General features: G+C 43.8%; 1 protein-coding gene across 3 annotated transcripts in view; it reads right to left on the reverse strand.

Moving 5' to 3' along the window:
* The window catches only part of BCL2L12 (BCL2 like 12), a 100,526-nt gene that overhangs the window by 52,981 nt on the left and 21,392 nt on the right, over nt 1–26,153 (reverse strand). Inside the window, exons 1-2 of one of the 3 annotated variants that reach the window (XM_069200958.1) lie at nt 19,267–19,385; nt 18,166–18,374 (exon numbers count right to left, since the gene is read on the reverse strand). The exons of 1 other annotated variant lie outside the window; for it this stretch is intronic. The gene's annotated coding sequence lies outside the window, so the exon portion shown is untranslated. Of the gene's footprint in view, nt 1–18,165; nt 19,392–26,153 lie in introns of those variants that run through there. One more of the 3 variants, XM_069200957.1, reaches the window with a different exon arrangement.

Below are 26,153 nucleotides of genomic sequence, written 5' to 3' on the forward strand. Positions count from 1 at the left end.
GTGGAGCCTAAACCTCTCTTTCAGTAGTACCCTGAAAGCGTTTTTATTTGCGTCAAGTAACTAAATAAACTTAAATACTAAAACATAACAATAACAAGGAATACTCATTTGAAGTGCTTAATTTGCAATTGCCCATTCTGAATAGGTTTCTTGGACTACCAGGGTCCCTTCCCACCACTGATGCAGCCCACTTTCAACCCTGGTATGGACTACTTTTCCATAAGAACCTTATTATAGTGCGACTGAAACAGTAGCTTGGTCGTGGTTAACTGTATCAAGTGCCCTCAGGTGTATCAAGAGATTCACAGTACATGAGTGTAGCAATAATGCACAAATCAATTAACGTTATGAAACAAAGTGTGGGTACACACAGTCTGCACGTTATGGTCCAGTATTGTATTTGATCAGTCTCCTTCACTACCTACACTCAACTACAGCAGCTTCCCATATTCAGAAACGCAAACAGAATATAGGAGCATGGGCTTAAAGACCTGCATGGCTGAATGTGGTCTACTCTAACATGTATTGCACACCTGTGCAGCATTCCTACCCGACTATATACTAAAGAACCCATATACTTGCATTTAAATACATACAACATGATAAACAAAATGAGACCCAGGACCTTAAGATAAGTACTGCTGTCACAAACCTGGTGCTTTGTATCCCAGTAAATAAAAGCATATTCATTAAAATTAAAAAGTCAAGCCAAAACCATTATCTCAGAGAGATACCTTCACAACCCAGACACCATCCACCAAAGACATAAGCAGAAAATCTATCGAGGACACAGAAACCCAATTAACACATTAAATAATGACTTTACAACATTAAACAAAAATGTTATCCAAAAAAACAACGAGCCACCTGAAATGCTGGTGAACCAGTTGAAGAGAAGATACAAAATATACCAACCTAATAAAAAATAACAGGTCGCTCACCGAAAAACCTCAAGTAACTCATTAAATAAAAAGCGCCAGCAAAGGCGTGAAAATGAGAATCTTATCATCACAGCTTGGACAAGACGAATTACCATTCCTCCGAGAGCACACCAGCATCACAGAACACATCCAAGGTACGTGCCTTCCAGGAAACAACTTCAGTGAATGCATGGAGACCAACAAATTAAGGTCTTCACGATGGCGGAAGCCTGGCTAGAAGAGTGGCCAAATAGTGAGCATCTGCTAAAAAAAATAAGGACTTTTGCATTGCTTTCTATCGTAAAATCCTCAGTTTCAACATATGCTCGCAAGTATGAATGACCTTGCATACCTCTACCTCGCAACTGTCCAGTTTCTGCAGGCCACTCAAAGAACTTTCCTACAATAGATTGTGCAGCACACAACTGGTTTCACAGATACCACAGGACACTTGTGCTTGAACCAAGCCCCTGCAACAGAAGATGTGGTTAGCATAGGCGTAAGGAAATTATGTCACCTTTGAGTAGCCTGGTAATTCGGATCTACAAAAGATTATGCTAGAGTGATAACAATTAAGCATAGGCCTGGGAGATGCTGAGTCTGGCCGAAATGCTAATCTGCTGCTCTCGCAAGAATACACCTTGTGTAAGCTTGCCAAAGGTTATGTCAGAGGAGGCGTAGATTCAAAATCACAAAAGCTGTGCTCCAATTAATGCTGGGGTAATCAACAAATGTGGGTGCATCTTCCCCAAAGATACTTCAACAGCTCAGTATAAAAAAAAAAACTACTCATCCATCTCACTTTAGCCTTACCACCAGAGAAGGCAGAACTTTACTTCCTAGAGCCCCAGTCTGTGGAACGTTCTGCCCATACATCTGAACGTATTCCATACATGGGCCAAGTAAAAAAAAACAAAGTCCAGAGGGTGCACTTAAGTAGAGAACGAGCTTTATGTTCTTAGATCCCTGCCAAAAAAGACAAGCCACAGGCATGGGTCAGCTGTGTGGTCACCTAAGCAGTCAGGCACCGATGGGCGCTTGGGCAACAGCTGCCAGACAGAAATAGTTTTGTGTCCTTGTGACTTCCTCCCTCTTCTGCTATTCCCTTGCACTTACTTTTCATCAGACAGTGCATACAATAGATTTGGTTAGACCGTAGGCAAAAGCTGGAGGCAGGAACAACTCTTCTGTCAGGCACCCGGCTTTAAGTAGTGCAAAATGGAGGGCTGGGGGTGGCTGGTGGCAGCCCAGCTCCCCACTCCTCAATGCCTTGATGTCTAGTGTATGTGTCCCAGGGAGACAAAAACGAATCCACTAACTGATGCTGTTCTTTTCAAATTTTACAAAGCTGCCAATATAATTTAGACTTCGGTATGTGAAAGGAATACAGCCTATAATGGTGTGCTGGCAATAGCTGTAGGTTACAGAAAATAACATTTGCTTTTTTTTTCTTTTTTAAATGTATGCTTTTTTTGCAATTTCATACTGTCCTCTTGGAAGTAGCAGAATGCAAAGAAACAAAACAACAATATGAACTAGTCATGGTAAACTTTTTTTTACTTGTGCAAAGTCAGATGACAAACTACTTGTGGGGATAGGTGATTTTAATGATGCATAAGGTCGTAACAGATTAATTAATAAGAACGCACTTGAAATTATTATATTAGGTGGGTTGGAAGAGTGGTCATTAATGTAAAATAGGTAACATTTCTGTGCGAGACTCAATTTTAACAGAATGGATGTGGTTTCTGGTGTCCTCTTCATTTTGCTCCTTCCATTCCCATCGCAATCAAAGGCCCACTGCAAGTCTTCGCTGTCGCGGTTTCTGCAGAGCACACTGTGCCAGGGCGTAAACGCGGATTAGTGTATTGTGAATGAAACTTTCTACCATATAACCCATGTATCAATTTGAAGAATTTCCTCTGGAATTCTGATGCAGGCATGGAGAAGAATATAATTATATCAGCTATTGTTTGGGAAATGTTTAATATTATGTTGCACATCTCTGGAGTGCAGTTGCTGAGGAAGTGAGCTGAAGATTCCTTTTACCTTAAGGAATGGGTTAGGGCGAAGAGTTTTAATAAGTACGAAGTTGCTTTTGTTTTGCTAGTGCCACATAACCATGATCAATCTCAATAAATCACATATATTAATATATATATATATATATATATATATATATATATACACACACACACACACACACACAGCAAACATTAAACAAGCATTTTCAATGCAATAGGTCTCACATTTGGGAGAGTTAAAGCTATTTGTGTTGTAAATGCCTTTTATTGCCACATAAATTTGTCTACCATATTACTAATTATTTTTTGCCATATAATTCCAGTGGCCCAGTATATAACTAAAATACTTCCATTATTTTTCTATCAGAGGCAACAATGTAAAATGTTGCTATCATTCTAATTTAAACTGCATTTATTTTACTATAATGTAAAAAGGTGTGTGATCTTGTACCGGTTTGTATAATTCCACATCTTTTATTCATATTCTATAGTCAATACTGCCTTACAAATAAAGGGCACCTTCTGTAATTTCCATTAATAAATAGGCTATAAATAGTAATAACAATGTGGTAAAATCACTAGATTTGAGGGTGACGTCAGCAATGCAAAACTTTTTCCAATTACTTTTAAGAACAGTAGCACAAAAAAAAAAAAAATGTGCGAGCAATATAATTACGTATTAAACAACGTAGCTCAATGAGCTAAAGGCTAACGCTATAAATGAATAAAACTATGCAGTAAAATCGCTCTGAGACACAAAAATATTCAGCGAAAATAAGCACCGTAAACAAAGAGGATGAAAAGGGAAATAAATACCAATGGAACAAGCAGTAACAAGAAGGCTTATTTTTTTCTATTTAAATGTCACTTTCAGCAGGGTCAATATTAGGCTTGCATTTTTTGCAATGCTTAATTTGTAAATAAAAACGTGCCGGTGCTGAAAACTCTCCTCTGAAATTTGCGAATGCTGCAATTAAATGTACGAGCACACAATACCGAGGCAGTGCAATCCTGAAGCGATCTCAGGCCTCTTTAATCCATTTACAGCTACGCCTGGACACTTCAAGCTCACTCTCGCGGCTTTCTGCTTTCACCCTTTGTGACGCGTTTTGATCTAAAATAAAGCCAACACATCCCACACGGAAAAAGTTAAACTTTATAAAATCGCTGTACACTACAAATCCAATCATCAGCAAAAGTAACCAAGATAGCAATCTACAGACTGATTTCCTGGAGCAACGTTACAGCGGGGGTAAACAGAGCTAAAAATGCTCTGCAAACAAAAAGGGCAGCTTTGCCAAACACGAGTAGATAGCCAAAGGAAAAAAAATAAAAAGTCCCGCAAAGACCAAACATAACAAAGCATATTTAGACACTAGTTGGTCACTGCTCTCAAACAAGAAAAATGAGGAACGAAGAGGCAGAACTGACCACTAATGAGCAAGGATTTTTTAAAGGACTCTGCAACCAACAAATAAACATCGCTTTAAGCTCACAGTAGAAGTATACTTGAAAGTATATACCAGGTCGAACGCTTACGCTCGACCTAAAAACAAAAAAACAAGCGTGGTCTCCCCCGCTTGTTCTGTATAGCACCCTGGTGGGCCAGGTCCGGGGAGCATGTGGTAGTAAAAGGATGGGGGTACATGGGGCCCTCTCATAGGCTCCCTTGTGTCCCGGGGACCTCCCCAGGACTTTATCACAATATTGGAGAGGGGCAGCACAGCCCCCTCCATTGGGCTCTTTTGAACCCCATCCTGGGCCTTTACCATGCCCAGAGAACCACCACCTCCCTGGGGTTAAATTGTGAAATATACTTTTGGGGGGTTGGGGGTCTGACCCTTCCACCCACATCCCGGGGTCTATAAAATAAATAATTCTACTAGGGTCTCCCCTCTCCCCATGCCGATTTAGGCCCCAAGGAGACCATACCCCTGTGTACCAGAGTGGCACCCAGTTTACAATGATGGGGGTTGCAGGAGAAGCCTGAAAGCCCCCGGGCCCCAGTCGCCTTCCCACCTCCTGCAAGAGGCAGCAATGATCCTGCACACAGGGAACTGCTAAATATGCAACTCTCTGTGTGTAGGAGCAATCTTTTATCAGTTTCCCGGACCGCATGGCAGCAGGCAGGGAAACAGATCAAAATTCTGCTCCCAGCATGTGGGAGCAGTTTGACAGCTCCCACTTGCCGTGAGTGGAGTTAGTGCTTGCTCTCGCATGGCGAGAGGTGTCACATCAAACACCTCGGGAGATAGCAGGAGCCAGCCCAGGGAGGTGGTCAGGGGCATTAATATCTCCAAAAGGGGGGGTTGCACGCTCATCCTCCTTTAATTCGGATGGGCCGGCCCTGGGAGGGTGGTGGTCTCTGGGGCCATATACAGCCTGGGGGAGGGGCCACCTGGCCCAACCCCCTCTTTTACTTAATGCATAGCCTCCCTCCCAACAATTTTTTTTTTTTTGCTTAGCCTGGTGGAGGCATTACTTCATGGGGCGTTTCCAGGCCCCGGGTGGGGAGGGGGATCCGCACGCCCCCTCCATTTCTTTTTTTAAGGCCCCGGAGAAATGGTGGTCACAGGGCTCAAAGGAGCCCTAGGAGGAGAGCCCCATGCATCCCACTCCCTTTTTTTTTTTTTATATGTCCACATGTCCCCAGGACCTGGCCCACCCGGAGGCTATATTATAAACAAGTGCGGGAGACAGTGCTTTTTTTTTATTCTCCAAATTTGTGTATTTGCTGCGATTTTTGGTTGATATTCAAAATAAAATGCTTTTTTGCCCTGGCAGGCTTCCAGGGGGAACTCAGTACCAAGGCTAGGGGGTCAGAGTATTCCTAACCTGCCCCCCTTTTAAAAAAAAATCTTTTTGTTTGGGCCTCAGCTGAGTCAGAGTCTCAAAATAGCTGCCACCACTTCATAGTTGAAGTGTTGGAAGCCATTCTGAGTTCTGCATGAGATCGGGAAGATTTGCAAAGGGTTTCGGAACTCTAGATATAAATAATTAGTTTTTTGAATATCTTAAAAACTACTGAATGGATTTACACCAAATACCAAAGAGGTCGCTTTTTGGACCAAGAGCTACCTTTCTGACAAATTTGGTGTAATTCCGTCCAGCGGTTGGGCCTGTAATTGTGTCTAAAATACCTATGGGAAATTGCATGGTGAAAGAGTGTTTTGGGAAGCCTCCCTTCTTCTTGCCCCCCACTTGACGAATCATCCCGAAACTTTCAAGACAGCAGCTGAAGTGAGTGGCAAACTAGTTTTGAAAATTTCGTGAAGATTCGTTTAACAGCGGCAAAGATATTGGCAAAACAAAAAACGCTTTTCCTACAGAAACTATGGATCTCATTTGGACCCTGGCAGTCACCAGGCCGCCAGGGTCACGGTCGTGGTCATACTGCCATCAAAGCAGCGGACCGGTTGCAACATTACGACCGTGGCGAAACCGCCACGGTCAGACCGCCGGCACCACCAGGTTTCCGCCTGTCAACAGCCTGCTGGTGTCAGGGGTCGCAATCTGCCAGGTCAGCGCTGCCCTGGGGATTACAAGTCCCCTTTCTGCCAGCTTTTGCATGGCGGTTGGACCACTATTGCTATGTGGTGGGCACGCTCCGAGGTGGCTCTTGCTAATTTACACAGGTTAATCTGATTAGATTGCCTTATACTAAGCCACTTTGTGCAGATTTGCACGGGCACGTCAACCAACCGTCCTTCACTTGATTATGGATGCATGCCTTATTAGGTGAATTCACACGTGCAACCACTTTGCTATCATCCTCTATTTTGATTTTTTATTGGACTGGCCAACTACATCTCTATGTATATTTTGCAGCCTTGAAAAAGTCCTGTTGTGATGAAACACGTGTTGGCTGTGTATATGGAACTATGCTCAAATGACTACTTGGCTGTATTTAGGGATCAATGCTCAATCGATCTCTTGTTTTGACCCCCTTGGCTACTAATTAAAGGAATCCACTACAACCAAATCAACTGGAGGACATCTTTATTATGAACATTGTTGAGTGCTGCGGTTTCGAGCCTGGATTCATTCTGCAATGCCAGCCTATACCCTGTTACTCTACACTTATGGCACTTCATACCCTTGCTGAAATGTAAAAGCACGTCTGCCGCTAGGTAGCACACTAAAACATGGACGTGCTCTGGATGAAAGAACGTACATCTGTAACAAAGCCTTGATTCTTCCTGCACTTCCAGTGTGAGCCATAATTCTTCCTGTTCTGCCACCGTGAGCCTTCATTCCTCTTGCTCCTGCTGTGTAAACTGAGTCACTGGCCCAGCTCTACAAGGTCTGTTTTCACACCCCTGGGTGACACAGAGGAACTTAGTCCAACGCCCCAATGATAAATGTGAAAGACAGGTTATTGCAGCTCAGTAGAACCCCACCCAGTACATAAATCAGGTGGCGTCAATGCTTTTGGGTTACTAACATGGTTCAGCGGTAATCCACACAATTGTTTATTAATGATTTGCACACTCAATATCACTAGAATCAGAATATGTTTCTCAATAACAATGAAAATAGAGAAAATCGTAACATCACAATTTAGAGCCCTTACATCCCCACTGTGCTATCTCTAGGCACTATATTAGTTCTAGCAGAAGAATAATCAACCTGAGTTTCGGAGGCAGTACACATACCTGGACAACAGGGTTTGTTGCCAGTTTGAAATCGCTTGTCAGCTATTTTGAACACCCGGTCAGGATAATGGGTCTACCAGAGAACACAATCCTAGCGCCAGTTGGTGAAGACAGAGTGGAATGCTTTTCAGAGCCTTGGGGAGTCTCTTTAGAGGCTTCTTCGGTCGAGATGGAATCTGGTGCCGTGCACATCTGGATCTGCGCCTGTGACCTGGGTGAAGTTTCTCTCCTAAGTGGTCAAGTGCTAGTCCTTATATATTATATCTCATCTAAGATGGAATTTGCAATGTCACCGTAGGAACATTTTGACAATCATACACAGCAGTGGATGTATTAATAAGGTAAAAAATCCTCCATATAGACTACATTATTTGGGTTTTGGTTGTTATTTGACCTTGAAAAGGGCACCTCTCTCAGACGGATGTTGCACTGGGGATTTTATTGATGTCTATATCTGAATGACTTGAAACTTTCAGAGTTTTTAGACAAATAGGTACAGACAACATCTGCATCAAAGGCAGACATTGTTGATGTTGATGATTCTGCATGATTTGAGGAAAATTGGAGCCTCTATTGTCAAAGATGGCAGCCTCCATGGTCTAGAGTGGCGACCTCCTTTACCTAGGAGGGACGCAAGGCCAAAGGTCAACAAGCTGGACAGGCTAATTAAAATGGATACTATAGCTAAAATGAAACTTTACCTATATGTGTTTAGGAACCTAGAACACAAAGAAGGAAGCCTAAAAGCAAGTGATTAAAATAGATAAAATAATAGAATTATGGAGGGAAACAGACATACGATTTCTGACATTCCTGGAATAATTTCTATGCTAAATAATCACTGAATAATTACTGAATGTATTTTTGAATGATATTGCTTATCAGACATTCATTACACATTTACAGAATAAAAGCACATGCCAGGAACGTGCATTTGACGAAATATCAATTCATCACTTGTTACATGTTTAATAAGACATGTCTTCAAACTGAAATGGAAAAGGTGTTTCTGTGCTGGAAGACATGATCCTTACAACACTCTGCTATTCCTGCGCTGCCACTCTGAAACTTAGTTCTCCTGTGCTGCCATCCTCAGTCTTATTTCTTTTGGCACTTCCAGGATGACCCCTAATTCTTTTGGCTCTGCCACTCAGCTTTATTTCTTCCAGCTTTGCCACTCTGAGATCTAATTCTTCCTGCACTGCCACTCTGAGCCCAGATTTCCCCACGCTGTCAGTCGGAGCTTGGTTTCTTTCAGCACTTGCAGTGCTGGAGGACTATTTGCTCTGCTGCTCTGAGCCCTAACTTTACCAGCGATTCCAGCCTTGTTTTTTCTTGTACTGTCCAACTGTGTCTTGTGCTTTTCTGGTCTGTATGTTGGAACCCTCATTTTGTTAGTGCAACAGTTTGAGCGTTTGAGCCCTGATACTCTCTACACAGCTAGCCTGATACTAGTTTCTTTCTCCTCTTATCGAACAGGCTGGTTTTTGTTGTACATGTAGCAGCCAGTCTGGTCCCTCGACTTTGAGTGCATGGTTCTTCCTTTGTACAGTCTGATCTCTCCTCTCTTGTGTTGTAAGTCTGGTCTCTAATCTACATGGACTGCACACTAAACTAGCCGCCTATCTGTGATGCCGGTCTGAGACCTGATCATCAGTCCACTGTCGGTCAGTCCTTTTTTTTTTCCTTCTCGTTGTTGCAAGCCCGAGTTCTATTTCTTTCTGCACTACAAATCTGTGCAAAAATTCTCTTGGCTCCTAGTCTGGTCCCTATTCTCTCCGTGCCGTCAGTCAAATTCCTATTGTCTGTGTTGTGCTGTCAAATTCCTTTTTAGGGTTGAGCGCAAAGCGCTCTGTCCCTGGTGTAATAGCTCTGGGGGCTTTTAACCATGCCTATGTCACGCCATCGGTCTGGTTGGTTTGTGGGCTTGTCTTTTAAAATTCACTTGATTTAATTAGTGAAATGCATGCATACGTCATGCTTTTTCCGGTGTTTAGCCCTCCTCTAGCTCACCGGCCAACTACTGAAAACATACGATGCTTGATGTTTTCCGTATGGTTTCAGGACTTCTTTTTCTCTCTATATTGTGGCATAGTGATCTCGCCGGGCAGTATTGGAGTGCTTTGCATGGCATCGACCCTGGATATTTGCATTTTGCCAGCTACATGGATAATTGCACTTTTGCCTTGCCGATACGTTCACTGCAAGATAACTTCTGTTTCCTTTTGTGTCTCCTTTGCGCTAATGGCGGCCATTGGCTTGCTTATGTGAAACGTTTTAATTTTTATTTTCACATTATGTGGCAAGAAAAGTCCAGTTAGAAGTTTACAACGCTAATTGCTTTAACTCGAGCAAACGCGAGACCCATTGCATTGCAAATGTTTGTGTTCCATTGCTCTCAGCCTGGAACCAGTTTCAGCGTGGTCCGTTTGGATCAGGGTTCTTTCTGCATTGCTGCCTGAGCACCTGCTCCAAGAGATTGCTTCTCCTACTACCAATCCCAAGACACACAGAAGTGTCCAGCTGCATTGTGTCCTTACCATTTGGCATTGCGAAGCTCGAAATGTACTGTGCATAGCACAGGAGGGAAACCTTCTCTTCCCTATGACTGTCCTAGTTTTTGTTACGTTTTTTTGATTGTTACCTAAGTGAACATAACCATGTGTTTAGTGAGACCCAACAATTTGGCGGGTAAAGCGGGAGAAGCACCAAAAGGGGGCACACCGCACTGACAGTGACTACTGTCACAGGGCATTATGGGACTGTGGCAGTGGCAATGTTAATCCTAGCAGAGGGATGAGGCATGTTTAAAAGGTTATGTCAGCCCCTCTGGGTTTTTCACTTTCATCAGGGTGAAAAATATATTTTCACTGTATGCGTGGTGTATGTTTCACTAGGTACAGAAGCAAATCCAATTTGAACTCCATTGTCAGGGTTCCAATGAGAAAATGGAGGGCCTTGGATGAGGTTCCCCTCGGGTCATTTTTTGACCACTGGAACATTACTTTTCCATTCCCCAGAGACCGACTGTAGAAGGTCACCAGTATCCGTGGGTGTAAGGGGTTTCTCTCTAAAGATGTGGATGGGTTATCTGACTTGCATAAACAAAATAAGTTGGATTGGTTCAAACCATTTCCAGGCAAGCCCCCAAGCATTCAGATCCCTGACATGATCTGATCTTGCAGTGGACATGCACAGTTTGAATAGAAGAACCCCCTGCCCTCAAATTCAGACAGCAGACTGATCAGCTGTGTGGCTAAATACTAGACAGTTTGACCTGCAAACTGGACCAGCCTTGCTCATAGACCAGAGATAAGCCAAACAGCAGTGCGGGTGGAAACATTTCTGAACTGAAAGCTACCATCTGATTGCTAGCTCCACTACCAGATGGGAACTGAAAGAGACGTCTGCTCTGAGAATTGATGGGAGCACTTCAGAACTTAGAACAACTATTACCATTTCCAATGGATCGAGCCCTCTGTAAGTATCAGTGCCTGATGAGTCCTCTTGTGAACTCCCTGCCTCTGCCGCTACTGTGCCCTAGAGGAGTCCCCAAATTGCTGAAAAATGCACGTGATCATCAGGTGCTGGAAAAAGTAAATGCTTTACTGTTCCCTGAAATCTTAATTTCTTGAAATAACTTCACAGGCCCGAGAATCCCAGTGTGCAATTACTGAGCAGGACTACAGTCCCCCACAGGCTCCCATGACTGCTCTTGCCGCCCCAACTGCAGAGCATTGCAAACCTGGTGGGAAGGGCCAGAGTAACTCTGCAAGCTGTGAAGGAGCTTCAGAAATCTTCCCTGGAACATTATTGGTACATACGCTGCACAATCCCCAGGTGCAGCTAAACACACTGGTGAAGCTTACCCGTGGCAGCTCTTTCACACTGCATGGTCGCCTACGAAGGTTACTGTAGACGGATGTGATTGAAGGGGGTTGATGGAGGGGTTCATGACAGTCCTGGTGCTCATGACCATCATACAATAACACTGGGCCATAGTTAATATAGGCTCAAATACCATGCAATTTGACTCTGCACTGTTGAACACGGGGCCAAAATAACACAGGAATCGGGTGACAAACACCTTGCCATGAGAATCCAACTGGTGGCCAGCTGAATTCAGATCCTCACCCAACAACTACGACAAAAAGACAGCAAACTGGACATGTTCAAGAAAATTGGCAGCGGGGTTACCTGGTGCACACACACTTTGTATCAAATACCCCATTAAGTCCTTGGTATAATAGGCGGATGCTCGAAGCTGTTGAAAAGCTATCAATTCCTCCCCCGTGAGAACAAAGTCCAGATAGATGAAAGAAATATTGAGCACTCCAACACCAAATACCCAATTCCTTTGCATTCAGTCTTCTTGTGTTCTTTATTCATAAACCAGCAACCCATGAATCTCTGCTCTTTCCACCATGCACTAGCCAACACGTGTTTTGTCTCTGGCAGTTATTACGCCAATAGGAATAATAAGGGTTAGAACAATAGTTAATACACAGTTCAATATTGAATATGACTATTTTAAATTGAACCACTCCCATAGTCTGTTGTGTGTGTGTGTGATAGAAACCACAATCCAAGGCGTGAAAGGGAAAGGGAAAGAAAAAAAGCATAGTTGTAACCAGCTAGAGTTAAGTAAAATAAAAACTGAAGATCCCCAAAAGCAATCAAAGTACAGTGAATAGTCCAAATATGTAACAAAATAGACAATAAAGCCATTCTCAATATGTTGAGGGAGATCGTCAAACTGCTCCAAGCGCTCATTCCAAACCCTCACACACACATGTTCAAGGCACAACACAACTTAGGCCCCATCTACCGGAAAAGTCCCATTGGCTTTCGCTAACCACCCAGACACCGCTGCTATGATGGCCCCTACTCACACAAATCCCATGCATACACAGAACTAAATCAGGAGGACGGGATCTCTCTTATATCGCTCGTAAAGTGTGGAACAACCTCCCACCCCACATCAGAGCTTCCTCCTCTCTTCTGGAATTCTGCAAGAAGCTTAAGATCTGGCTTTTCAATTAACCAATATACCCTATGCAGGGCTAGGCATACACACCTGCTCAGCACCAGGGTGATAGTGCACTTTTCAAATGACCATAACACAACATGTAACATAACTCCCTAGGAAGGGGTTTTGCAATATTTAACCTTGAGAAATACCTTTTTCCATAGATCTCTGGTTCACAAGGCACTACAGAGATTGGATTTTCATTGTGCACCTTTGTAAACTGTTTTGCTGAACTTGCTGTCTGTGAAAAGAAGTACTTTTTCATTGCGAAACCACTGGCTGGGGACTGGTTTGTTGTTAAGTGTTATTAACTTGTGTTGCTGAGTTCTGATTGCCTAATAATCCGCAATAGGCTCACGTACATAGTGGTTTGTGGAGCATGGGGTTGCTTATCTCTTCACCTACCACCCAAAGCCACAGGCTCAAGATGCAAGAGGTCAAATCAGGAAGTATTATATATACTGAGTAATTGAGGAACAACAGGGAAGGAACAAAGCACTCTCAGAATGACTGCTCAACCACAGCTGCAGTTTCACTTCACTGAGGAACATGGTGACTGTGTGGGTCCCTGAAGCTAGACCTGCTGGCACCATAGACCAGGAACGACTGACTGACTTTTGTACAGCACACTACACCTTTGGTAGTCTCGAGGTGCTGGGGCCCGCCCACCCTGAAAAAACACCCGGGGAACAGTTCCTGAGTAATGTGAAATAGGTGGCAGATCATTCCTTGTTTTGTACGGCCAGATGCAGAACGTCCTACTTCCCTTACAAGGCGACTGGAATGGGTGTGCATGCACAAAACCTCCAAGAAAGCTGATGGAGGGGTAGTCTTATATCTTCCAGAAGCACCTGGTGCATAAGAGTACTTGAAAGACAAACACATGAATTAAAATGTTTGTTATGGGCACCCATAGTAGTTTCCTCCCAGCGTCTGATACATGCTCTTACTCCCTCCCTTTTCTTCACTGAATCCTGTTTGGCTGCTGCCTGGAACCCAAATAAAAGGGCACAGCACAAATATATCCTAGGGAGGACTTCCCATCTTTACTGGGGTTTGAAAGCACAGCTGTAGCATTTTACAGAAACAACCACATCAGAGTCCACAAAAACAAGACAAAGCTAAAGAGTCTCAACTATACGCCACACACTTGTGACCACCATTTCATCAGCCATAAGTCAAAGCCAAAAGATTCAAAACTCAGCACTAGAGTCAGGAAATCCAATCCTCACATCCCAAGCAACCAGGCCTAAGGCCAACCAGAAGACACCCAGCTATGGGACTAGAGCTCCTCTTCAGAAACGCTCTCCACAAAAGATGAATTCCACCCAAAAAGCAGCCAAAGACATGGAAATCCATTCCAGGAGGGAAGACTCAATCAAAGGGAAACCCACTCAGGGACCATCAAAGGGCGTGAAGAACTAATCCGCACCTAGGAGAGGCGAGACCCACACACTCAAGTACAGCATCCTGCAGTATCCAAGCCCCACTCAGATACTGAACCACTTTAAAGGGAGTCCATTGTTTACAATGGTGGGCGGGATTACAATGAGTGATCCTAACCCACTGGGTGCCAAATGTATAGGAATTTAACACCACCCAGGAGCAATCAATCAATCAAACTGGATTTGTAAAGTGTGACTAATCACCCTTGAGGGTATTCAGGCGCTGGCAGGTCTCAGCTGCTCATTCGAAAAGCCAGGTCTTGGAGGCTTTACGGAATTCTAATCAAACAGGATGCCCTACCAGGAAAAGAGTTGAAACTACTTCAGATGGGTTTCTAAATAATTACATAAGGCCCAACCCTGTCAAATCTCAACACCATCCAAACTCTTTAGTCCAGAAAATTAAGACTATGTACAGTGTACTTGTAATGTACGCTAACCAGCAACGGGCGTCAGTCACTGTCTCTACGGTGCTCATTTCATCACACTAACCTTGGCCAGAAAGCTCCAGTAATTGTATGTACAGAGTATTCTCCTCATAACCACCCTTTACCAATAACCAACTAGTAAAGATCAATATAGTCATGTGTTCACACCAACATTGTCACTTAACTTGACTCTGACATCATCAACGGGGTACGCATTAATACCATAATTGGATCAAAACTGTTTTTATCATCAAACATTACAAAGTCTCTTTCAGAAAACTCACCAGCAGAGCTAAACAATGATGGCTCATCACGGATACACATAAAAGCTGACAGGAAGCCAAGTAATCCCAAACTGTAGCCACTGTCAATGCCTGCTGTGCAACAGAGTGTGTGAAATACAGAAAAACAGAAAAGTGATTTGTAGGACCTCAGGCCTTCTGACTCCCACCGCAGGACAATTTGTATCCAGAAGCTAGCAACAAGCATTTTCAATGCAACGGGTCTTGCATTTGCTCAAGTTAGAGCTATTAGCATTGTGAACTCCTAACTAGACTTTTCTTGTCACACAAATTAAAAGAGAATAAAAAAAATGCAGTGAGATCGCGCTATGTAAAATACAGCATGATCGTGCTGAAATTGAAAACGGAAAAACAGAGCACGATATGTAAACCCTAGCGCGATTGCGCGGCGTGGAAAATAAACAGATAAAGTAGTCCAGAAATCATGCTGAAAACATTGAGCCTCGTATGTTTGCAATTGTTTACCTGTGCTGTGTAGGTGGGTTAAACACCGGAAAAGGCATGACGTATGCCTGCCTTTCACAAATAAAAACAAGCAGATTTTAAAAGGCAAGCCCACGAACCAATGAAAGTGACTGACGTGACATGGGCATGGTTGGAAGCATAAAGAGAGATTACTACAGTGGATGGAGCACTTTGCGCTCGCCCCTAAAAAAGGATTTCATTTTCAGGCAGTTAAGATGATGTCTGCAAGATCAGCATACAAGATCTTCCTTGCGAAATCTAACTGATAAGGATAAGTTGAGCCAGCTCCTCCAGCACCTGTGAGGGGATATTTGATGGAAGCTGATCCTTTAAAAATGTGTACAAGGTACCATCTAGACTAAAGGAAAGTGTATGGCCCAGAAGGAGGATACTTCCTGTTCTGATCTGTGGTAAAGCGATTCAAGTATGGACACCTCAATCTGATGGCGAACATCACTTCTGTCCCTTCAGGATAAAGTTCTAATTTGTGGTTCTTCCAGCAAAAGGTGACTAAGAGTGTCTACTTTCATGTTAAGGGAACCTGCCAGAGTGTCAGGGGATCAGGAACCTAATACGTCCTCTTTATTGCACCACATGCTAACATACGATATCAAAGTCATAACAAACACGTATAAAGCCCTGCATACATTCCCGGTAAACGGACTAGAAAATGCTAGAACTAGATGGAATACAGTACTACCGGACCAATTGGTGGCAGAAGAGTGGGCTCAAGCAGTAAGCCATACTCGCAATGTGTCAAGAAACCCCCAGTCTGGGAGTGTGGCTCTCTGGATTCGACACGGCAAGCGGTAGTGACTGATACATCAGCAATTACAGACCTTGTATTCACACTGGATCCTAGCTCCTGTCTGCTTGGAATCAGGAAGAGGGATAAGAAGCAAAAACACATACATAGGTTTGCAGATCTAGCGCTTGTAATGTATAAAAGGTTAATCGCTATGAACTGGAAAGCCTCTAAACCACCGGATTTGAAAACATGGCGAGCCTCGACATTACGCTGGGCACGCACATAGTATCAGGTACTACGGAAAATGCTAGACGAAGGTCAGAAACACACTGGGTCCGAAGCTTGGGAAACATTTGTGGCCAAACTGGAGGCCAAAAACGATGAGCGTCCACCATGAAAACTGACAGAGATTTAGAAAAACATATAGGACATAGGCTATGTACAATCACACATGAAAGAAAATTCTCCACATGGCCATAATATACATTAGTGGAACAAGCACAAACAAAATCAATAAGTGTCCCCTGACCCGGGCCCCCCGATGCAACTAAGTAACACATGGGAAAACAAGTTAGTATAAGTCACCTGCTAAGAATGATACTGAAGAGAGCGAGTGATTTAACTGCAAGATGTAAAATGTGCAAAGTAAATGGAGATAAGACCTGAGTTGTTATTGTTATTTACTTAAGATATATGTTATATTTGGTATCATGACAATTGTAGATGTTATCGTTTGATGTGCAGAAAATAATAAAAGAGATGTGTAAAAAATAAAATAAAAATAAAAAGAAGGGGAACCTGCCAAATGGGTCAGTACTGAAAAAATTCCCCACCATGGCACCCACTGCCACAGGCAAAACAACTCTCGACACAGAGTTAATTAACCTCACTCACTACCTCCCTTCCTGTTGATGTAATGGACAGTGTTGCTGTTGCCCGACAAAATCTTAATGGTGCTCTCTGGGACAGAAGGGGCAAATGCCTTTATGGCATGGCAGGCCGCCTGTTTCCAGCACATTTATGCATAGATGCCGCTCTGAAGCAGACCATAGAAAGGCAAGTGCCATTACGTTGTCCAGATGGGCACCCAGCCCAGCGAAGAGGCATCCGTTATCAAGGTAACCTGGACAGGGGTGCATGGATGATCTATCTCGAGACTGCAGCCACCCAGCCACCAGTGCACATCTGAGGGAACAGAGTTGAATATCTGCGCCTATACCAAGATGTACCGTTCATGCTGGGGCACCTGTTATCACAGGCACTACTTGTGATCCCCAGTGCTTTAAATGGGCCGGTACTCTCCGGTACTGAGTACCGGCACTTTTTTATTTTGCAAGGGAGAGTACCGGCATATCTCAAGAAAAACGTAATACTTTTAATTGGAGAGTACCGGCACTTCTCAGAAACAAGCAGGTACTCTGGTACAGAGTACCTGCACTTCTATTTTTCCATTTAAAGCACTGGTGATCCCTCATCTGCAGAAGGCCAAGCGGCCACTGCACCTGTAGGAACATGAGATGTGTTTAAGCCAGTAACATCTTCCGAAGTTTCATGGTCCTCTAGGAAGAGGAGCAATCCTTCGGGTTCTGTCCAGCACTGCACCTACGAAGGTCAACCTCTGTGGCGGCATGAGGTGTGATCTTTGTGCGTTGATGATAGAGCCCAAGTCATACAGGTCCTTCGCTGGTGATTGCCTTTACAAGCCAGGCACCCAAGTATGGTAATTCAGGGCCTTGTGGCATTGAAACTGGTGCTGCCACAACTGCCAGCACTTTCGCGATCGAGTACCCTAGGTTCCAGTGTGTAAACATGCTTCCAGCTACAACATAACTTTATTGCAAAGACACGGAAAGCCCATCCTGAAATGACCATGCAAGCCATTAACTTCACAACATGGGCCTTAATTGTGTACTGCATACATTGATTGCTCTTAACATGATCTAATCTGATCTGCGAAAGGTTAATCCAAACAAACCCCCCAAAAAAATTGGTAGCAGCCTGGACAAATGCCATTGTACATAAAACAATCGAACGCGATAAGTCAGTGCTATATAAAACATTTCAGCACATATACAGATGCAGCATTAATGGCCAAGGGTGGGAAAAACACAGGACTACAGAAATGTTTTGATCCCTCTAAAAATCTTACCCTTTTCAAGCTACGATCCACACCAGGAAGCTGTTCTTTTCTTATACAAATCCACTCTTTCGCTTGGAATCCAATCTTTTCTATTTCCCACATCAAAATGGTTTGTCTTTATCGGAGATGCGCCTTTCCGGCCCTGGAATGCAATCTTTCCTCGCAGGGATCTGGCTGAAGGAGCAATGTTCTCCGGAAACACTCTCCACAGCATCAGCCTACCACAAAGAGAACGAAAAGCCAGTCCTGACAAAGTTCTGAGGATGCGGTATGAAAGAAACAGCATTTTAAGAGTCCCTTCAAATTAAAAGACGTGTCATTGGCTTTCCCAACAGAATCTCTGGATTGGCCCTGTTGGCTCCTGCTTCCTTTGCTCGGGCGTTTGGAATTCCCAACCCAGCCCTTGGTGGGGCTTCGGGATACCTTGCTCCAATCCTAGAATTTGGAATACCTCCTCCATAAAAACATTGCTACGTTTTGAGGTTCTTGTTGTGGTCTGTCCTCTGGGGATCCTATTACATATTCACTTTGGGCCCCCATGCTGACTTATGGAATCTTCAGTGCCCATTCCGATGGATCTCCAGCCCTCTTCCTCTGCCCCAGGGAAGACCACCTAGTTCCGGCTCACAGGACGAATGCCGTGCAGCACCTCTGAGTGCACCCAAAGGGTGAGGTGGGAGTTACACGCCTCCAGCCTGAGCATTCCCTTCTGCCCACTTAAGTGGCGAGGGCGCAGTGGGCTACGTGTCTGCCCGGAGATGAGCGGTATTTCTTGTTCTAATAAGCGGCGCCATCAGGGAAGCCTAAGCGAGCACGGGCTCGAACCTTGGGGAGGCTGACTCGGCCTTCCATCCTTACTGAGCTGAGAAATAATTAGAACTCTAACTGGAGCGTTAGCAGCGTATTCTGCGACACGACCTCAAGTTACAGGCTGCAACAATTTCTGTTTCTTGAATGCACACCGGGACCTTACCGTTTGTATGCCCCCCGGATGCCCCGGATGCCCGCTCCAGGAAAAACGGCCCTCCCCCGGAGGATATTTGTTCCTTCCTTAGACGGACAGGGGAGACTTTACCGCCCTCGCACCGTGGGGCATATCTACCTCCTCACCAAGTTATCCTTTGCTCTGCCCCGGCCAGGCCCGGTCCTTCCCTCCTCGACTCCCCTCCCCGAGTTCTGCAGCAGACTGCTGGCTCTGCGGACCCTGAAAGTTCTGCAAACGACGAGGGGGCGGAGCCTGGGATAAGGCGGGACTAAAGTTTGCCCAGGGCAGGGGGCGGAGTTGAGGTGTGCGTGCGAAAGAGGGCGGGGCAAAAGGGTAAGAATGCAAGATGAGAAGTCTGATTGACACTGCAGGTTCTACAGCACAGTCAAGTTATCACCCAAATCCGTAACTAAAGAAGAGCTTCTATCGAAGGTACGATGGAGATAGAAAACGGACTGGCGTACAGGCGGCCACCTTGCAGAGTCCAGCTGCCAAGTTTTCAACTTGCTAATGTGTAACATTTTTGTGGTATCAGGGTGCATGTGAGTGACACTCTGCTGTGAAATGTGTGACACTTTGGAGGATACTTTGTTGCAAATAAATCAAAGAAATACAGAGTATTTGAATGTTTTTCTGTGTGTTTTCTATTATTATTGTATATAGATATATCACAACATATGAGCTTGACTAAAACAAATCAGACTCATTGGCGTTGCCAATGCTTGTTAATTGTATCCGTTAAAATAGTGATAACTATTTTGTTGTGACTAATTAGAATTGAAAACGTTTCTGTGAATTAAAGTTTACTGAGATCTATGGAAGGCTCGTGGCCTTCACAGTTTCTCAATCTGACTGCCCACTCTCCCATTCACACTAGTTATCTACAGTTCTGTTTGCTCCTTACACCCTCTTTTTCTTTGCATGTTTCCGAAACCCTCCATCTGCATACATTATATGTCATCTCTTCCCTCTTCATTGTGGTCTTTTCACTCTGTCCTACATGTACTCCCTTCTATTGCCTCAGTCACCACACCCACCCATCACCACACCACACCCCTTCTCTTTCTCCTCACTTGTAAAGACACCATGTTCTGTTTGTGCTGTCAATGATTCAGCAGCTTCACATACAGTCATATAAAATTGAATTTACAATTGGCACATTTCTGAACATTACTCTGTGCACTCTGCAGAGAGGCCAAGAGTTGGATGGGCTCCGCAAGGAGGCAAAGGATTGGTCTGAACACCTTAATTTGACCCAGCAATAGGCACTCTGAAAAACTCTCACTGCTTTCAGCCACAGTGTTTGGACAAAATATCTGAAAAAATAGCCTGTGTGGACAAAATATTGTGTCAAGAATATGAAGGTCACTATGACGCCTCATATATGTACCTTGAAGATAAGTATCATCCAGGTATGTAGATGTGGAGTTTAGAATAGTAAATCTGTACTTTCCTTTTTGCACTTACCTTATCAATAGTTTGGTCCTCAATATTTTCGACACAATATTCTGTCCACACAATATTATTGTTATCGATATTCTGTCAGTGAGCACCAGCCACACAGCTCCTGATCGTGCTCCATAATAGGCATAGACCTATAACCTTCAAACCGTTCAGACTTATATAGCCGACTCAGTTCACAGTATGTACTGCACAAGTCATTGTGCCCCATAAAAATACTACAAAAACCCTTCATCTGGAAAATGCAAATATTCTTAAGGAATGTGTTATAATTAAAGATTGATCTTTTGTAGGTTGCAAGATGTTGGTTTAATCAGCTTAGTTATAGGTTACAGGTAATGCCCCACCATTAGCAGCGCAGCCCACTCTCACCAACTGACCATTCACACCAACCAGGCACTCATCAATACTCCGTGACCTCCTCACACACTGTCTCAGCAGCAGAGTACTAGCAACTAAGGAGAGAATGCATAGCAACAATTCAAGTCACAACACATCTCCTCTCTGTAGAGAAAATAAACGATGGAAATAACATCATCCTTTAACATAAGGACAATAGATGGTAGCACAAATTCAAACTGAACAAATCAGTAATTAAAAAGGACTAAAGATGGAAAAAAATGATAAACAGTCCTAAAATATCAGATACAGTAATAATCACATAATGCAATTCAAATGCACTGCCCCCCTTTTGCACACACTATAACAAGGAGGTGTAACATACTGATCAACACCACACGCACCCCCTCCTGCAGCGCATCACTAGGATACTCAACCGTGTAATGAAACACTTGGGTACTCACCCCTGCAACACAACACTAGGGTACATGACTCTGCAATGCACGTTATGGTACTCAATCCTTCAACGCACATTAGGGTGCACAATTCTGCAATCCAACACTAGGGTACACAACACTGCCTCACAAAGTTAGGGTACACAGCCCTGCAACACTAGGGTGCACGGCCCTGCAACACAACATTTTGATACACAACCCTGCAATGCATACTAGGGTACTCAACCCTTTAACGCAACAATACAGTATACAACCCTGCCTCGCAACACTAGGGTACTCAGCCCTGCAACACTAGGGTACACAGCCCTGCAACACAACATTACGGTACACGACTCTGCAACGCACCACTAGGGTACTCAACTCTGCAACTCAACGTTAATTCAAATTAAAGCATTCCGAAAAATAGTGTGCATTCTAACAATTTACACATGCATCAAGTCCACTTAGGCAACAACTTCAGCATGCTACAGATGGCCATACTCTCAGACAGTAAAATCAGCATGGCCACACTTGCACTAACATACTGAGAATTCAATTCTAAAAATATACACATGCAGCTGATCCAAACTTGCATTAAACAAAAAAACACTTAGGAAGAAAATTAAAACATGGCAGCAAATTAAGAACAGCACACATAGATAAACTGGCATTACATTATAAACACATTATAGATCTCTCACCTGAAACCTCTTCCCCTCTTTAACCCCTACGGTGCCTTGGACGAGGAGATCACCTCGTCCTGCACCCAGGAACTGGGGGGCTCCCCACCCCCGCCCCCCGGTGGTGGATGGAAAGGGAAGACCTTCCCCTTCCACCCCCAACCCCCCACCCCACAGTGACGTCAGTGCGCATCGTGGGGGCAGAAACCACTAGGCACCAGGGATTTTTTTTTGCGCCAATGGCAAGGGTCGCTCCCGGGGGGGCTGAGGGGGCATATTTATTTTAGGCCATTTCTGCCCCCCTGGGGCCGGCTGAGCTAGAGGCCAAAATCCACAGGTAGGCACTTTGTAAAAAAAACACCTCTGTTTTCTGTGAAAAAATGTGATGTGTCCACGTTGTGTTTTGGGCCATTTCATTTTGCGGGCGCTAGGCCTACCCACACAAGTGAGGTATCATTATTATCGTGAGACTTGGGGGAATGCTGGGTGGAAGGAAATTTGTGGCTCCTCTCAGATTCCAGAACTTTCTGTCACCAAAATGTGAGGAAAAGGTGTTTTTTTATCCAAATTTTGAGGTTTGCAAAGGATTCTGGGTAACAGAACCTGGTCAGAGCCCCACAAGTCACCCCATCTTGGATTCCCCTAGGTCTCTAGTTTTCAAAAATGCACAGTTTTGGTAGGTTTCCCTAGGTGCCGGCTGAGCTAGAGGCCAAAATCTACAGGTAGGCACTTTGCAAAAAACACCTCTGTTTTCTGTAAAAAATTGTGATGTGTCCACGTTGTGTTTTGGGGCATTTCCTGTCGCGGGCGCTAGGCCTACCCACTCAAGTGAGGTATAATTTTTACCGGGACACTTGGGGGAACATAGAATAGCAAAACCAGTGTTATTGCCCCTTGTCTTTCTCTACATTTTTTCCTTCCAAATATAAGAGAGTGTGTAAAAAAGACGTCTATTTGAGAAATGCCCTGTAATGCACATGCTAGTATGGGCACCCCGGAATTCAGAAATGTGCAAATAACCACTGCCCCTCAACACCTTATCTTGTGCGCATTTTGGAAATACAAAGGTTTTCTTGATAGCTATTTTTCACTCTTTATATTTCAGCAAATGAATTGCTGTATACCCGGTATAGAATGAAAACCCACTGCAGGGTGCAGCTCATTTATTGGCTCTGGGTACCTAAGGTTCTTGATGAACCTACAAGCCCTATATATCCCCGCAACCAGAAGAGTCCAGCAGATGTAACAGTATATTGCTTTAAAAAAGCTGACATTGCAGGAAAAAGTTACAGAGTAAAACGTAGAGAAAAATTGCTGTTTCTTTTACCTCAATTTCAATATATTTATTTTGAGTTGTTATTTTCTGTAGGAAACCCTTGTAGGATCTACACAAATTACTCCTTGCTGAATATAGAATTTTGTCTACTTTTCAGAAATGTTTCGGTTTCTGGGATCCAGCATTGGTTTCATGCCCATTTCTGTCAATGACTGGAAGAAGGCTGAAAGCACAAAAAATCGTAAAAATGGGGTATGTCCCAGTAAAATGCCAAATTTGTGTTGAAAAATTGGGTTTTCTGATTCAAGTCTGCCTGTTCCTGAAGGCTGGGAAGCTGGTGATTGTAGCACCGCAAACCCTCTGTTGATGCCATTTTCAGGGACGAAACCACAAGCCTTCTTCTGCAGCAACTTTTCCCCATTAAAAAAAAAAAAATGAAATTTTTACTGTATCTTGGCCTCCTTCAGGGGAACCCACAAAGTCTGGGTACCTCTAGAATCCCCAGGATGTTGGAAAAAAAAGTACGCAAATTTGGCTTGGCTAGCTTATGTGGACAAAAAGTTCTGAGGGCCTAAGCGCGAACTGCCCCAAATAGCCAAAAAAAGGCCTGGCACAGGAGGGGGAAAAAGCCTGGCAGAGAATGGGTTAACACTTGGACGCTTACAGTTTCTCAGGAACACTTAGAACATTTCAAATGTATCCATCACCTTTCCTGTGGAAAGTTTGCACACAAGTTTGTACTCTACAATCGGGTAGCTTACAAAGGACAGTCAGCGGAATACATGAGAGTACATTGAAAACAAGCTTTCATTTTTTAAGTAAAAAGTTCCTCACTGTTAAGTTTGCTACTAATTGGTGATAGTAGGTGCGAAGTCCAGAGGTGTGCCCATCATCGCATACTCCTTTCTCATGGAACAGTGACTAGACGCAAACCTTGATGAACTGATGACAGGTGCTTCACTACAGTATTAAAAGTACACCTTATAGGCCATAGTAGCACATTGAAAACATCCCAATTGACTATGATGGCCGCAGATGTATTGTGTCGTTTTCCAAGGTAAATTGAGCTTGACTTGCCAGAGTGGTGTGCGACGCTTAACGCCGGTTTTGCAAGGTGATTGCTCCCTGGAGCAGCATGACCTCTACCATGCACTTCCGTAGTTCGAGCATGCCTTAAGGAGAAACTGGCCCTCACACACAGCAGCCTTATATGCAGCTCGAACCTCAATGACTTTCAGGCAAGTCCTCCTTAATTCAATAGCGTATGGCTTAATTACACATGCTGGTTAAGTGCATTTCTTGAAAAATAACACTCACACAACAGCATGAGCCCTCACCGTAACGGGGATAAATCCTCCCAAAACACACATCGCTGTGGTGTTTTATCAAATACTGGCTCCATGCTGGTTCATTGCTGGCCCAAAGTTTTGCCAGAAGCCCACGGCCAGCACTATAGAAGGTTAGGGTGTCGAACACCAAGTTTGCATTGTCTTGATTTCACAGTATGCATCTTTAATACACCACCAGACACTGCCTTTCTCTTCACAGCACTCTTGGGGGTTCTTTTACATCACTGCTTTCTCCCTGAGCAACCATTTGTCTATCTTTCTCTTCCTTCTTCTTTCCCTCTTTTGTGTTTTTCTCTATCTTGCTCTAGGTGAAATTCTGATGAGGGAAAATAGGTGCTGGTTCCCAATAATAAGAGTCGGTAGGCCCTACTGGCCTAAATTAAGCAATGACAGTAAGCAATCAGGAGATTACCTCTACAATCCCACATCCTAGTCATTGCTAGTGAGTTATATAAAGGAAATCAAGGCATTTGACAAAAAACAAAACATGATCAACAAAATAATCTAACACCCAGTGATTTATTGCAAAAAGTAATCCAAATCCACTATAATACAAGAAGGTTGAAAATCACGATTTTACTGCCTACCATAGGTTTTTCTGTCTATTCTGCACATTATGAAGTCTATAAAACCAAAGTGTGTTTTGAGGCTGAAGAACCAGCCCTGCGATTTCTTCCCATGAGACACCGTGAAATTTAGCCCAAAATCAGCAACTCTCATAATGCGACATACATACACCTTGCCAGGTGCATATTCTTCCAAATGGGAATAGGCAAACAATATGGTTTCCTTACTTCATCAACTCAAAGGTATTATAGAAGCCTTTTTACCTTTCTCAAGAAGACCAAAGGTAACAAATAGTCTGTTTTGCAGAATTTTCCCGATCCGTTAAGATAAATAGTTAGAGCACGCTTAGCATCAAATAAACTCAGTAGCCTGTCTTTTTTCAGGAGAGGGGAAAAGGAAACAAAAACAGGAAGGATAATCTCCTGAGGTGTATCAAACTTTGAATTCACTTTTGGTAAGAAAGTAGAATCTGGTTTGAAGATCAAAACATTATCCAAAAACCTTAAGAAAGATGGACAAGATAAAACAGCAGAAAGCTTATTGGAATGGAAAAGCCCTCTGCATGGTAATCAGCGTACACCCCTGCCCTGAGTGCCCAACTGTAATGATGTCTGGATCCCTAATGCTGATTCTTGTTGTCAAAGGCAAACATTGATCACGCATGTGTGCAATGACATGCACCTGTCTCCACCATTGTGGTACTGTTGGACCAGGAGGGGTGCCCAAAGCTCTACCCTTGTAGTGGTGAAAGGCTACTGCTTTGACCAGGAATTAAGCAGCACGGTGGTGGCAGGATACAGCGTAATGATCAGTAGGAGTGAACGGGTCCATTTTAACATGTATCACTGGAGTGAGGCCTAAAGGTTCACTCATTTTAAAGTTCCACTGCTGCATGCTTAACTCACC

Source organism: Pleurodeles waltl, chromosome 7, assembly GCF_031143425.1.
Source record: "Pleurodeles waltl isolate 20211129_DDA chromosome 7, aPleWal1.hap1.20221129, whole genome shotgun sequence".
Lineage (NCBI taxonomy): Eukaryota > Metazoa > Chordata > Amphibia > Caudata > Salamandridae > Pleurodeles > Pleurodeles waltl.